Genomic DNA, 16,374 nt, shown 5'->3' with positions numbered 1-16,374 from the left:
TGAGTAGTACTCAGATTTGTAGTATCACATTCCATATTTAGGATGTGATTGTATATATTTTTTTGTAAACTCAAGCCATGGGCTACTTCGAGATATGGACTCCCTTGTATACATGTATGAAATTTTGATAGTAATATTGAATTGATTGATCGATAGTATTACATTCATGGCTCTCTTGAATCGTGTAATGACAATGTATGCATTCATGTCGTTCTTGTCTTAATCTCCCTCGTGCATATGTTCTTCGTGGATGGTCTAATGCACCAAAAACCCTAAACCAGAGAGTGCTATTGGGTGCTGGAATGCTGGAACAGTATTCAGGCACCAAATAGCACTCTCTGGATTTTTTTTTTTGCTCTCTGTTCGCGTGTATAAACGCGTCAAAACTGCTAAAAATTGCGTGTATCTGCGCGGATACACTGGAAATAACGCGTGTATACACGCGTATAAACTGGCAGTAACGCGTGTATAAGCGCATCTAAATAAAATAAACGCGTGTACAGACGCAAGTAAAAACGCGGCTGGGACATTGGAACTGAACAGGATGCGGCTATACACCCGTGTATAACCGCGTCTAATAGAAGAAGACGCGTGTATACTGGCGTGTATTAATGCGTCTGAAAAAAAAAACGCGGCTACACACCCGTGTATACGCGCGTCTGAGAGGTACTTTACACGCGTTTTTACACGCATGTCTGTGGCCGCGAGAATACACGCGCTGATACACGGGCCCGCTACTTTTTTTCACAAGTCATTTTTAGCGGCTAAGAGCGCGGGTATGAGCCCAATCCCTTGTAGTGTAAAGCTGGTGACATCGCAAAGCGTGCTTCACGTATGCACTAGCACCATCATGCTCCCCATTCCCATGGTTGGTCTTAAAAAAGCTCCAAATGGTATGTTTTCTAGTCTTCGAGTACCACCTGTAAAGCTCCAAATGGTCTGTTTTCTAGTCTCCGAGTACCACCTGTAAAGCTAGCTCTTTAAAAAATATAGCAAGCCACAAATATAAAGTCTTGTGCCTACCAAAAGTATAAAAATACTAATTGGTATAAACAAAGCTTTGGAGAAGAAAACTTTGGAATGTAAACTTTTTAAAGCATTTAAAATACAAGCCTTTAAGCTTACCTTATAGGCTTTTATTTAAAGCTAGGCTTAGGGCTTTATTTAACCTTATAAAATTGTAAAGGCTTTTAAGCATAAAGATTTATAGCATTGTAAAGCTTTTAAAGTATAAAGCTTTAGAGTACCAAGCTTTAAAGCTTTTATGGGTTTGAAATATAAAGCTTTTTGAGTTTTTGAAAGTTTAAATCCTTTTATAGATTTAAAATATAAAGCTTTTATATGTTTAAGATATAGCTTTTTAAAGCTTTTAATACTTATAAACTTTAAATCTTAAGGTTTATTTAAGCTTTTAAAACTTTTATAGTATAAAGGTTTTAAAGAAAAGCGCTGCCATCTATAGACAAAGTTATGCATTTATCGATCAACTACCATCTATAGACAAAGTTATGCATAATTAATTTTTGAAGGTGAGACTTTAACAACTGACGTAGCTCACTGCATTGCATCTCCTTGAATGTTAGGTCCTTTTTTTTTTCTTCTTACCATTTTTGTCACTACTTGTCTCCACATCTTCAAATAGTTTTAAAGAAAAGCGCTGCCATCTATAGACAAAGTTATGCATTTATCGATCAACTACCATCTATAGACAAAGTTATGCATAATTAATTTTTGAAGGTGAGACTTTAACAACTGACGTAGCTCACTGCATTGCATCTCCTTGAATGTTAGGTCCTTTTTTTTTCTTCTTACCATTTTTGTCACTACTTGTCTCCACATCTTCAAATAGTTTCACAGAACTCCTTTTTCTATTGTCATTGAGCTCATGTGGACATGCTACCAGGCTCTCTAAAGAACTCCTTTTTCTATTGTCATTGAGCTCATGTGGACATGCTACCAGGCTCTCTAAAGAACCACAAGAATCACAGGTACCCATAACACATTTCAAATTCTGGTAGGTAGCTTCGATAGTTTTTGGGTATAGGACTGTTTCACAAAGAGAAATACCACTCTTGTATGTATGTTGGGTGGAAATATGTAAGACTATATTAGGGAGTTTGCAAAAATCCCCATAGTTTAGAAATTTCTTTTGGTGGCACTTTTGAATCTACTTATTAGAGTATCTTGAGCACACCAACTCTAAATTTATTGAAGATTTTATATATAGAGTATACATGTCAAGAGCTTTCTAATGAATGTCACATGAGGGAGTTTTTACAAAAGATTTATAGTGTTCACTGTGCTCCCCATTTGTTGTGAATCTTTGCAAATTGAAAATTGAGAAGTTTTCAAACTCTCTAATATTATTTTATATGCACTTGCATGTTGCATCTAATCTCTACATATCTACAAACAGTTGCATTTGCACAATGCTTCATGGAGCCCAAAACTGTGAAGGCGCATTTGATTGAATGAATCCTTGAGAAAGAACATTTGCACCAACACGTGTACCTTTCCTTTAGTTTTTGGACAAAACAGGCCTTGTGAGATTCAAGTTCTCAAAGCTAAATTCTACCAGTACTTGCGCAAAACATTTTTCCTAGCTAGGGAGAAAAAGGACAAGGTTCGAGTGTTGCTAGATTTCTTGATCAAATATTTTTGATTGGTTGGTTTTATTGGTGAATTTTAATCGGTTTTCTTCAAGACAGGGTAAGGGGCCTGGATTGGCAGGCAAAGGTTGCCTCTCAGAAGAAGCCAAGAAAGGGAAAGCCTATCCGTATTCTGAAGTAGGCGAGAACAAGAAGATTTTTGCAGAACTTTTACATTCTGAGGGAAATCAAGAAAGCTCAAAATTGTGTAGAGTTATGTGTTCCAAATCTCCCTTTCCAGAGACTGTGCAAGTCTATTTGTGAGAATTAGAGCCTAACTCTAAGGTGAAAGAGGATAGCCTTGCTCTGTCTACATGAGGCTGCTGAAGATTTTCTCATAGAGTATTTCAATGACCTATGTGTTGTGTGTGCCTATGCGCATAGGATGACAATAATGCCCAAGCACAATGAGACACTGAAGAGGCTTAGATGGAGATATGAGAAGCTTCTACACCCTATAAAGCTTATAGATCCAAAGATGAGAGACATCCTGATGATTCCACCAGCAAGAGCTCCATAGGATAAAATAAAAATTGTAGAGATTACACATGATGTTAACACAAGAGCAAGGGAAGAACAGGAGGCCATATGGGAGGAAGAGCACAATATTAGAAAGGAAAAGGATCAACAAGTAAAAATAACCCCAGTGAATATCCAAGAATAGTACATCAAAGAAATAGAAGAGTTGGAGTCAGCCAACTTGGAGATGCTAAGGAGCTTGCAGAGGGGTAATTTTGTCTTTGTGAATATGGAAGATGGTGAGAGAAAACTCTCTCTTGACTTGGTGGATGTCAAGACCTTGAAGGATAGGACATCACAAATCTCTGACACTATCCTATACATGTGCCTAAAGTAAGTATGCAAATTGCATTTATTGATGATATGGTCCTTCCCTCTTTAGTTCTTTCCTTAATGAGTTACCCTTGTTTTTGTTGTTTAATAAAGTGCCAGCTTCCTCAAGAGAGCAATTTTGAGGTGTTTATTCTAAACTCTCATAGCTGGCACCATTGCTAAGAAAAAGGAGCACTTCCTAGCAAGAGATCCAAAAGTGGTTCAGTATTTGAACATGCTAGAGGTTACAGTAGTAATTCTTCCATGTCAACTGAGTTCTATTAGTTATGTTTTTATGTTGGTCTCTACCTTGTTAGTCATATGTATGTAATAGATAGGGGATGCCTTAGTTTTAGAGATTTCTGCTTTTTCAGGAACCATTGGAGCCTTGTCGTTATAGAATTGGATAAGAGAATCGTGTGGACCCTTAATTCAGTACCAAGATCACATCCTGAGTTAGGCCTGTAAATAAACATTCCAAGCACCTTTCTCTAGTATTTATAGCTACTTGAAGTTGACAATGTATCTTATTGTGAAAGCTTATTTATTATGCAGGTATATAAAAAAGCTTCTTCATGTTCTTGGTTCCCTATATAGAGACTATGAATTGTACAAGTCAGAGATCAAGCATATTCAAGTGCGCAAGCAAGGAGACTCACATTCCTGTGATTGCAGGGTGATGATCCATGTAGAATATATTCTCCAGAGTCTCTTTTGCATGAATCTTTTCATGTCCAAGGTAAGTGGAAGAATCATCGGGCGAACATTGATTTAGCTAGATTTGTTGTGAATTTAGTTTATTCAGACCCCTTTACGATGGCTCTGCAAGCATTCCTTCTTTATCACTGCACACAGCCGGCATCCAGCAAACCTTGCCGTATTGCACAGTTTGACAGGCAATAGTACTCTTGCCCCCTTAACCTTGGCGGGACAGCGCTCTTAACTGCTTCCGCGTCCTTTCTGCTCAAAGCTTCGCCAGCGAGTCACGGGCAATGATGTTAATGTGACTCGTGGGTCGTGAGCGCCTCGGCTTGCAGAGCTGCGATTTCATTAGGCAAACCATGCATGCATTTTGCATGCCCAAACGATAACAAACAGCACAAGCAAAGCCTATTATAAGTACGCCTTCACATGTAGCTTCGCACAGACCTGGAGCATCTCGTTACCAAACGTCTCAATTAACTGTGATGGTTTTCCCGCAAACCTAGAGTGAACCAGCTAGCGCCTAGTTTGCATCGCACTGAAACAATGCTGAGTTCTCTGTCTCTTTTCTTTGCTATGTCCACGTTTGTAATTGCCTCACTGCTGCAAGAACTAGAGCTCATGATCATGCTTTGGGAAGCTTGCAAATGCCATATTATCAGCGGGTCTCCAGTCTTCTCAGCATGGGCCTTTGTCATGATCACCTCTGCTGCTGCAGCCTTGTTTTACCCTGTGTTTAGACCAAGGCAAGTTTACCTGGTAGATTTTTCGTGTTTTCAGCCCGATGATGAACAGAAATGCAACTACGAGAAGTCGGAATATATCACAATGCTCACTGGGAGGTTCACCCTACCCAGCCTGGAGTTTCAACGGAAGATCTTTAAGCGTTCGGGGCTTGGTGAAGAGACCTACTTGCCCTATCACATGCTTGATTATACTGACACCAAATTGTCTCGATATGAGACTGCGCGCCTCGAAGCAGAGCAAGTGTTATTTGGCTGTGTAGATAGCCTCCTGAGGAAGACAAGACTTGATCCACGGGATATTGGCATAGTTATCACAAATTGTAGCCTCTATAGCCCAGCTCCTTCTTTTGCATCCATGCTTATAAACCGCTACAAGATGAAGGAGACTATAAAAGCCATTCACTTGGGAGGGATGGGTTGCAGTGCATCTGTAATAGCATGCAGCTTAGCTAGAGATTTGCTTAAGGTTTACCCTAATCAGTATGCTTTGGTGGTAAGCACGGAGAACAGCTCTCTTAATTGGTACTTTGGGAACAGCAAGTCGCAATTAGTGACTAATTGCTTGTTTCGGCTAGGGTGTGGTGCGATGCTTCTTACAAACAAGCGAGAGGAGAGGACTAGATGCAAGTACGAGTTTTTGCATTGTGTGAGGACTCACAAGGCGGCGAGCGACCGCGCCCACACGTGTGCGTATCAGCGAGAGGATGGAGAGGGGTTTTTGGGTGTTTCGTTAACGAGGGATCTGATGGGGGTGGCAGCAGATGCACTAAGAACTAACATAGTCACTCTTGGCCCTCGTGTTTTGCCTTTTTCCGAGCAATTGCTTTACCTCTATAGCTTCCTTTCTCGCAAGCTACTCAACCTCAAGGTCAAGCAATTATACCAGCCTGACTTCAAGCTTGCATTTCAGCATTTCTGCTTTCACTCCGGGGGACGTGCAGTCATAGACGAGATCCAGAAGAACCTCTTCCTCTCTGATGACCACATGGAAGCCTCGCGAGCCACCCTTCACCGATTTGGTAACACCTCTGCTAGCTGCTTGTGGTACGTGCTCGGATACATGGAAGCCAAGCAGAACATAAGGAAAGGGGACAAGGTGTGGATGCTCGGTTTGGGGTCTGGCTTCAAGTGCAACAGTGCAGTTTGGAAGGCCATCAATGACATCCCAGTTCCGCTCGACAGTCCCTGGCTCGACTGCATCCACAGGTACCCTGCCGCTATCAAAAAGCATTCTAATGAGTTAATCGCATGAAAAGGCCAAGCATTGCTTAAATTTGAAGGCCGTTTTGGGCTTCAAATTTTTTACCATAGTTGCAGCATTGAAACGTTATAAAGCTACTGATGCACCAAATTGGCATGGAGGGTGTAAGGTTTCAATAATATCTAAAGAGATCATCTTTTGATATGTCTTTTTATTAAAACATAGAAAACATTCAATATGTGTTACACCTCTGTCTGTATATGCCAATGTAATATGCCCAACTTCAATAATAATATATTCCATTTAATAGATGAAATTGTGATCTTTTTATAGTGTAAAAATTATCATCATAATAATTGACTATTTTTACTTGGAATCTTAAAATTCTGAGTCTAAATTTGAAATTTGCGCATGATTGTACCCTAATATAGGACTCTACAGCACTCAAAATGGACACCAGAATAAGCTTCTACGTAAATTTTTTGTTAAATTACAGTAAAGTACCGACCTTAATAAATACCTTATGGGTGTCTGATTAACGAACAGATTGCACCCCTGCGACGACTAGGAAAACACCCCCAATAATTTCACCGAAAAACATTTCGGGAAGCGTCGACATGCATATCGAGGTCTGCACCATCCCAAAAAAGAAGTTCCCACCCCAAAAGATGCCTCCTTGGAAAGCGTGCACCAAAGAACCTTATTGTGGACTGTACACATACTAGGACGCCCATACAAAAGACCACACACAGACCAAGGACCGGTCACCCTAAAGTAAGGTCTTCTCTCTCTACGCCACGTGGACACCCATGGGCCCACTTCCCTGGAAGGCCCATGCGTACCCCACCTTTAGCCCACTTATAGGCACGACCCTTTCCATAGGCCCATGCAACCACATACCGATGTACTTTCACATACAACATCCTTTCCGCCTCCTTTTTGCTCTCTCCTTACCCGTACTAGACCCCATATACAACCCCCCCCAACCACCTATGGCCAGCAGCCCTCTCTGGCTAGAAGCTCTCCCCAATAGCCCTCTACATGAGTCCAGCCAGCCTTATTCTTCATTTCAGGACACTCTACTTCCCCCCCACCCTCCCCCCCATATAAAGAGACTTAAGCACACTCTAGCCCTAAGAGGTGGTTTCCATGGGTTAATCTTTTGTTCATAAAGTGAGCAAAAAGACTCCAAATTATGAGCCATCTCGATCGTTGAGTTTGTGATTTGTAGGAGCTATAAGAGAGCAAATAGTATGGCTCCTCCTTGAAGATGAAAAATGATGTGTTTGAGAAGCGTGCACTACAATGACACGAGGGGATGCTCCAAATGCGGTCCCGACTCTTCCTTTGGGAGTCCCTCATGGAGGCAATGGCCAGGTTAGGTTGAAAATCCTTTAAAAAGGGGTTTTTAGATTAGGAGTTAGGTAAACCTTTGATCTTAGCATTTTTTAAGAACGATTAAAGATGTTACTTTTTCTTGTCTTGAAATATAGGCTTCCATATTCATTTAAACATAAAAATCTAATTTCTTGTAGAATTGTTACAATCTCGTTTCTTTGATTTAAGAAAAGATAACGTGGTTTCTTGTATCTTATGAGATTGGGTTGAACTATTGTGTTGCCATCTTGCTAAAATTAAAGTATACGCACATCTTCTCCCGGCTTGGATGCTATCCCGTTCTTGTGCTTGTGTAGCCTAGCTGAGATGTTAGTGAGGCCTAGAGTCAGCCCAAGGTATCCCTGGAAGTTGTAACTCATTGGTTTGGTGAGAGTTATTGATGCTGCCTAGTTCTATGGGCCGAGGCTAGTGTGGTGAATAAGCCTACCCTAGTTCGTACACATCCCTAAGAGGAGCGGGAGGATCAAGCAACGGAGCGTGAGGGGGCAATAGGCCGGCTTGAGTCCTTGCCAGCTACCAACGATGAGGTATATATTGCCTAGTCAATGGAGACTAAAAGGCCGAATTCTAGATCATTGGAGGAATAAAATGTGGAATCAAAGAGCCTAGAGCTGGCCATAGTTGGATTTGAACCTTTGTAATTATTTTTTATTAAGTCCCTTGTTTTCTAGTATTGTTGTATCATTGTTTTAAGTTAAGTGGTTGTTCTAATGAACACCATGTAAGATCCCTAATTAATAAACTTGTCTATATATGTCACACCATGTGGTAGGATTAATTAGAAAATAAAAATGGTAGGTGAGTTGGATGGAAAGTTTGATGGTGTCATCCTATGGATAGGTGGACCCGATTAGTAGGGTAGCTTTCCAACAAAACTAATCACTCACACTACACACAAGGTAAGTAACTCCCTGGGCAATTCTCATCTAGAGGACTAGGTCAGAGGCCAAGCCTCACGTAGATGGGAAAAAGGCATTGCTTCTAGGAATCAAGGATAGAGGTTGCCCAAGATAGGTCGATCACTCTATGGGTGAATCGATTTTAAGAACCATTTAGGAGACTATGCTCCCCCTGTGAGATAGAGCTAGGTCTTACCTAGTAATTGTATCCTCGTATCTCTACATGGTCTAGGTATCGATGACTAAGAAATTCTTTGAAAGACTTAATAGACTATCTTAAAGATTCCCCTTTTTCGATTGGGGACCTTAGAAATGGTATCAGAGTAGAGTTTTAGTTTCTAGGATTTGCTATTTAGGGTTTTTTAAAAGTATATGTTTTATCTTAATTAGATATTGTTTGATAAAATACCTTACTAGTACAACTTGATTTGGTGAATGAATGATTGTAGAAGGAGAAAGATGCTTACTCCAGATTCCTAGTCTTTGAATGTATCTTCCAGAGAGCTTGTCACTCCTTGAATTTCAAATTCTGTGATACAATGATACAAATAATCAAGAAGTTTTTCCTCCCTCATCCCTATCGTATACCCAAAGAGGGTGGGGTAGAGACCACTTTTGGAATCGTGGGCCAAGGTACTTCATCATTTGAGTAGACCAAATTGGGAATCTCACCATTATTTTAAAGTGGGTTTGTTGGATTGAGAAGCTAAAGCTGGTCCGCTTTTTCTGGTTGATGGGTACCCCTGGACCAAACAGTTATGTGCAGACCATAGAAGGGAACCATATACCACAGAATGGCTGGGTCTATGACCAAGTTACTTGCCGACCAAGTAGAATGGTTGTCACACAGCCTGTCAACCCACTGGCCGCATATCACCCAAGATCTCACCAACCATGCCAGTGGTGTGTGGGACCTATCACCCAGGTGGGTCGTCAGTGTCCACCGCCTCACTAGATGAGCTCGATATCTCAACACTCCCCCTCAAGCTCAACTCCATCTCATGTACACCAAGCGAAGCCCTGAATCTGCGGAGCTTCTCTGTACCCAATGCTTTGGTGAAGATGTCAGCTACCTGATCCTGTGTGGTGCTGACATAAGCAAGGTCAAGGTCTCCTGCCAAGACCTTCTCTCTGACAAAATGGTAATGGACCTCTATATGCTTCGTGCGAGCATGAAAAACTGGGTTCCTGGCCAACTGTATACTGCTAATGTTGTCACAAAAAATGACAACTTGTCCACTGATAGACCCAAATCTGCAAGTAGCTTTCTCAACCAAGCTACCTCACATGCTGCCATAGCAGCTCCTCTGTACTCGGCCTCTGTACTGGATAGAGAAACCGTAGGCTGCTTCTTGATGCTCCAAGTCATAGCAGCACTCCCCAAAGAAAACATGAATCCACTGGTAGATCTTCTATCTGAGATACTACCAGCCCAATCAGCATCTATGTACCCATGTATACATATCTCTGTCCCAGTCTCATAGAATAGTACACAATGCAAAGTAGATCTCACATACCTCAGTATGCGTCTCAATGCATCCAAATGCGGTTTTCGTGGAACCTGCATAAACTGACTCACCAACCCAATAGCATAGCTCAAATCTGGTCTGGTGATCGTCATGTAGATCAAGGTTCCTACTATGCGCCTATACATAGTAGGATCCTCCAAAATCTCTCCTGAATCTGCACTCAACTTGCCATTCTGATCCAATGGCACTGAGATAGGCTTATAGTCTTTCATACCATACTTTGACAACATGTCCAAACCATACTGTCTCTGTAGTAATCCAATACCATGTGGTGACCTAATCACCTCAATGCCCACAAGAAATATCTGAGCTCCCCCAGATCTTTCATCTCAAACTTCTGTCTAAGCAAGATCTTTATATCAAAGATCTCTGCATCATGGTCTCCCGTAATGATCAAGTCATCTACATAGATGACAATAAGCACAACCCCTCTATCACCATGTCTCACATACAGCGAGAAATCTGCATTGGCTACATGAAAGCCAATAGTGACAAGATATTCATAAATCTGGTCAGACCATGCTCTTGGTGCTTGTTTTAAGCCATACAAGGCTTTCTTCAACTTGCAAACATGCTCGGGGGGGTGACTCACATCCTCATAACCAGGTGGCTGTAACATATACACCTCTTCTTGCAAATCCCCATGCAAGAATGCATTCTTTACATCCATCTGATGTAAAGACCATTGCTTTGACACAGCCACTGCTATCACAACTCTCACTGTTGCCATCTTGGTAACTGGGCTGAAAGTTTTCTCATAATCAATGCCATATGTCTACGCATATCCTTTGGCTACCAATCTAGCCTTGTACCTGTTTATGCTTCCATCACTGTTATGTTTAACTTTGTACACCCACTTGCATCCAATGGCTTTCTTGCCTTCAGGAAATTGCACTAAATCCCAAGTTTCATTTTCATATAGTGCATCCATCTCCTCATCCATAGCTTTCTCCCAACACACAGTTCCAACAGCCTCATCAATGCATGTGGGCTCTACAACCTGCACAACCTTTGCCATATATGCATAGTGATGTGCCACATAACCATCATAGGTTAACCTCTGCACAGGGTTTTTCACTCTCCGAGATCTTCGCAGCTTTTCATTCATGGCTTCCATAGCCTTCTTTACACCAGGTGTTCTCATAGCTGGGATCCCAAGCTCGTCATCAAGGCTCATCTCTGAGCCACTGGACTCTCCATAAACATGAGAATGCCCTGCAGAAATGTCAGGCATACCAAGGGGCTCAACCACTTTCTCTTTTCCTTTACATGATGTACTAATCACATTTGCAGGGCTGGTATTATGACGCAGCCTGCCACTCCATGGTTTATCAACAGACCCACTAGATGAGGACTCTCTTGGTCCACTCAAAGACTGTGATTGCTGACCTGCATTTTGTGCAACCACACTTCCACTCACATCAGTCCCAACAGCTTCTTTTCCAGCAGCATACCAGCTGCTCATCTCATCAAAGACAACATCCTTGCTTACCCTCAACTCATGTGTAGCAGGGTTATAACACCTGTATCACTTTTGCTTAAGGGAATATCCAATAAACACACATTTTTCAGCTTTTGGATCCAGCTTAGTTCTTAGCTCATCTGGCACATGCACATATGCAATGCATCCAAAGACTTTCAGATGAGACAAATCAGGTTTTCTGCCAGTAAACCTGTTACATCATGTATGGCTGCAGTTGGAGTCCTGTTCATGATGTATACTGCTGTAGAAACAGCCTCATGTATGACTGCAGTTGGAGTCCTGTTCATGATGTATGCTGCTATAGAAATAGTCTCAGCCCAATAGCTATGCGGCATATTCTTCTCTTCCATCAATGCTTGCGTAATCTCAGCAATGTGCCTGTTTTTCTGCTCAGTAACTCCATTTTGCTGCGGAGTGTATCTGCATGTAAACTGTCTCCGAATACCATTCTTCTTCAAAAATTCAGAGAACTCATTGGAGAAGTACTCTCCCCCTCCATCTGACCTTAGGCACTTCACATATTTCCCTGTTTGCTTTTCAACCAAAACTCTGAAATTCTGAAAGTGAGTGAACACCTCACTCTTCTCCTTCATGAAATATACCCACACTTTCCTTGTGTGGTCATCAATGAATGTCACATAATATATAATACCTACAGCCTCCCATAGACATGGTCTTCATAGGACCCCATACATCTGAATACACAACATGTAGTGCATTTCTACTCACATATCTGCTACGTGGAAATACATGCTTTGTTTGCTTTCCAAATTGGCATGCTTCACATATTCTCTGCATACCTTCCACTTTAAACTTTGGCAGCCCTGTCACAATTCCTTTAGTGCATAGACTTCATTCTGTACACATTCACATGTCCAATTCTTTTATGCCAAATGTCTGTGTCTGCAATAATTCCTGAACCATTTGCAAACATCGCAGCACTCATTTCAGGCATGTCTACATTCAACGTAAACATTCTGCCCACTCTGTTGCCTTTTGCAACCAACCTGCACTTGTCTTTAAAGTCTTCAACATAACAACCATCAGGGTTAAACCGAACCTACAAACCCTGCTCAATCATCTGGCTAATTGAAACCAGATTCTTTGTTATGTTCGGAACGTGAAGTACATCTTAGGTACTTCACTTTGCCATCCTGCATAGACAATGGCACATCTCCAACATGGGCAATCGGATGAGTAGTGTCATCCCCTGTTTCCACAAAACCTGGTCTTTCAAGGTTTTCCATCTCCTTGAACCACTCCCCATGACTTGTCATGTGGTTCGAAGCACCTGAATCCACATACCATACATCATCTTTTTGTGTTGCTTCAACATTTTCAGACATGGCATTCACATGCTGCATAACAAACAATCTTTCATTATCCTCATTGTTCCTGCTTGAGGATGCATAGTTATTCTGCTGCACTTTCCCATTTTGCATGTCAGCCTGCTTCTTATAACATTCTACCTGCACATGTCCAGGCTTACCACAATAAAAGCATTCACGTGCATCATTATATTGCCTTTGCCAATTTCCACGTCCTCTTTGACTCCCCCTGCCTCTGAATTTGCCTCTTCCACCTGTGTGTTGTTGATGTTGTTGTTGTGTATTTTGGGACTGTTGTTGCTGCTGGTGCTGGCCATAATTCTGATTACCTGTTTGGCCACCTCCTTGACCGCGTCCACGGCCTCCTCTACCTCGTCCTCTACCTGAACTTGTGTAGAAGTCATGTTGCTCTGAATTGTTTTTGTTTTGTGAAGACTGTTGGTCTTCACCCAAGCTCTTCTCTTCTATAATCAGCATAGACACCAAATCTATAAAGTTGGGAATGTTTTCTCGAGTCTGAATAGATGTCTTGAACGCCTTGTATTGTGGTGGTCCGAGACCACATAGACAGACTTCCACCTTATCATCATCATCTACTGACACACCAATAGATGCAGCAGGGGATTCCACAATACCCTTTATCTTCAATGTAGTCATTCACAGACATGCTCTTTCTCTCCACAGTATGAAGTTCATTCTTCAACTGTATCTTACGTGTCTTGGTATTTGTTTCATAGAGTTTTACCAAGATGTCCCACGCCTCCTTGGGGGACTTGGCATCCTGAATGTGCCCAATCATGGTGTCCTGTATACTAATGGAGAGCCAATACATAACTTTATTGGCTCCTTGGTTCCAGTCTTTAAACTCTTTCACATCTGCAGCAGTCGGATTTATGTCCGGTTACTGCTTTCTAAAAAACAGAGGTCCAGACGCGCTCGAAATGCGTTTTCGGCCCTAAAAACATTGTCCTATGGCTTTACTCCCGTGAGAAAAGCTCCTCAGTCAGAGATCGTTTGTCGGTGCCTCCAGTAGAGCTCCCGACAAGGGTGTAGTCACCAACACAAATAGGGAAGAGTAGTTGAAACTTTTACCCTCGTACCACTTCCTGTGGTTCTCTTGCTTGCAGCTCAGCCCTTAGCACGAACCAGGTTCTGATACCATGAAAAGATGCAGGGGGGAAGAGAGCTTGAGATCTTGCAACAAGCACACACACACACACTCACAAAACCCTAATAGAGAACACACAAGGTGAGAGGCTGAAAATCTTCTTGTTCTCAACTCAACACTCAACACACCATATACAAGATAAGAGTACACACAATATGAAAGGTACTCAGTCAAATACTGAGGCAGTCCGGGGCGGGCAACAAGAAGAGCGGCCTCTAAGCACTCCTCAAGCCTCCCGTGTTGCTCAATGGGCTTGGGGCACAACGCAACACAAACATAAGAACCCCAAAACCACACACCCAACAAGAAAAGGGGCACCACCTAGTTATGTGTGTGAACTAGGACACCAAAGATCTTTCCTTGTAGCCAATCAATACAAGCTAACCATATACATCAATCAAAATACACACACTCTCAACAAACACTCATAACATATGGTATTATGTGTGGAGGAGACTAGCATAACACAAATAGATGCACACCAAACTTGGAGAAGAACTTAGAGAGACAATATAAGCTTGATTTTGTTGTCGCTATGCACTTGGTCTTAAGGTTACGGGAGCCCTCTCACCATACAACCCTCTTACCATGAATTGAAAGGAAACAAATAAAAAACAAGCCCTCAAGCCTCCAAGCATGAAATCACACCACAAAATATAAGGATCAAATTTACCTTAAATCAAAAATCGGACCGCTTCGCTAAATAAACTTTGGAGATGTAGGAGTCCAAGATTTTGTACACAATTGCACCCAAACTACTAATCTTATTGATGCACAAAGGAAAGATACAATTATGATAGGGAGTATGGCATCACTCAAGCCCTCACAAACAATGACATAACTAGCTTCAAGCTTCAAGCTTCAAGCTTCACTATCTCCTTACACACTAGAATTAGGAGTGGTGTACAATGTGTGTAATCTCTCTCTTTACAAGGAATGGAGGGGGCTCTATTTATAGGTTTGAGAAGCCCCAATTAGGATTAAGCCTAATCAATCTTATTATGGAAAATCATAGATTATGGATTTTTTATTTTGAAATGAGAGTGGGCCTCTTCTTATTCCTTGAGTCACATGGATGTGGGCTCAAGGTGAGAGAATTATTGAAGATGAGAGGAGAGTGTGATGTAGAGGTTTGAGCAAATAACTTGTAGTAATGCCTACTCCAAAAGTAGTAGAGTGGGTGCTTATTTACAAATGTTAGTGGGTGGTTAGTAGTTAGTAATCACTATAAAAGGTTAGTAATACAATGTACAAAATGAGTGAGAGGAGTAAAGATTTGGAAAGATCCTTTTTGTGGTTGAAAGCTCGAAGAAGCTTGGATTCTCCCATGTGTAGATCTTTAAGTTAACCGTCGGTCTCCTTCTTGCATTTGACGCCACAAAAGTTGATTGAGGTGAAGAACATGGGGGTTTTTGTAGATGGAAACCCCAAATTTACAGAGGTTAATATGATACATTCATGCTTAATTTTTATGTATTTTTTGCGTTTGTGAAAATAATTTAGTAATAGTAGGGAGAGAAATGGAGATGAGGTATGGGTGTAGAGTAGATATGAGAGCAAATGGAGATAGAAGGAGAGGAAAAAGGTGGAGAGGGTGAGAGAGGACATGAAGTTTGCAGGTTTGATGGAGTGAGAAAGGAATGAGTAAGTGTGTAGGTGATGAATGTGTAAGGGAGGTGAGAAGAGACTAGGTGTACCTTGCCAAAAAGTGTGCAGACTGGGGTCCAATAAAAAATTCATATCTCACCGCCATTAGCTCCAAAAACTCTCAAAAAAATTGAGCATATTGCTGAGCTTCCGAGATAAATTTTGTCTTTTGATGACCAGTCCAAATTCGGAGTCGAGGCGGGCGCAAAAAATTCAGTAAAATCATGTATTTTTTGAATTTTTAAAATCTTTGTGTGGGTCCCCATTGGTGGAATTTCTTGATAGCTCCAAGAGTGAGCCCCCCAATAAATCATACCCTGACCTTAGAGACTCAAGTGTATGTGGACACTTGCATGGAGGAGATTTTTTCCATTTTATAAAGGATTTACATAATAAGAAAAAACAAGCTAGTATTGAACTAGTCAACATATCATGACAATATGGTTATTATGATATGAAAATAAAATAAACAAAGAGATCTAATTGTGAATAAAATATACAAAAATAATTGATATATGAAAAAGTATTTAATGAAAATATATAAAATATTTAATAGTAAAAAATATATACAAAAATACTAAACTATGGAAGTCAAAAGGGAGGGAGACCCTCATTATTTTAGGGTGGATGAGAGAATAAAAGATGAAATAGTCTAAGGGAAAAAGTGATTTGGGTAGTAGGCTTTCTACATGGTGTGGTGGGTGGAAATGTGAGAGCATAGGAGTTACTTATGCATGGTGAAGTTGAAGCATATGTACAATGATGGTCCAAAAGTATTATGAAGAATTAATAAT

At 41.2% G+C, this 16,374-nt stretch overlaps 1 pseudogene; it reads left to right on the top strand.

Annotated features, from left to right (window-relative positions):
- Nucleotides 1-4,527: 4,527 nt before the first annotated feature.
- LOC147607505 (3-ketoacyl-CoA synthase 9 pseudogene) lies at nt 4,528-6,400 on the top strand (annotated as a pseudogene).
- Nucleotides 6,401-16,374: the final 9,974 nt, after the last annotated feature.

The sequence above is a fragment of the Cibotium barometz genome, chromosome 55 (assembly GCF_041138505.1).
Source record: "Cibotium barometz isolate CiBa-2024 chromosome 55, ASM4113850v1, whole genome shotgun sequence".
Lineage (NCBI taxonomy): Eukaryota > Viridiplantae > Streptophyta > Polypodiopsida > Cyatheales > Cibotiaceae > Cibotium > Cibotium barometz.
Note: the sequence above shows the minus strand (reverse complement) of the source record. Positions and strands in the feature narration are given on the sequence as shown.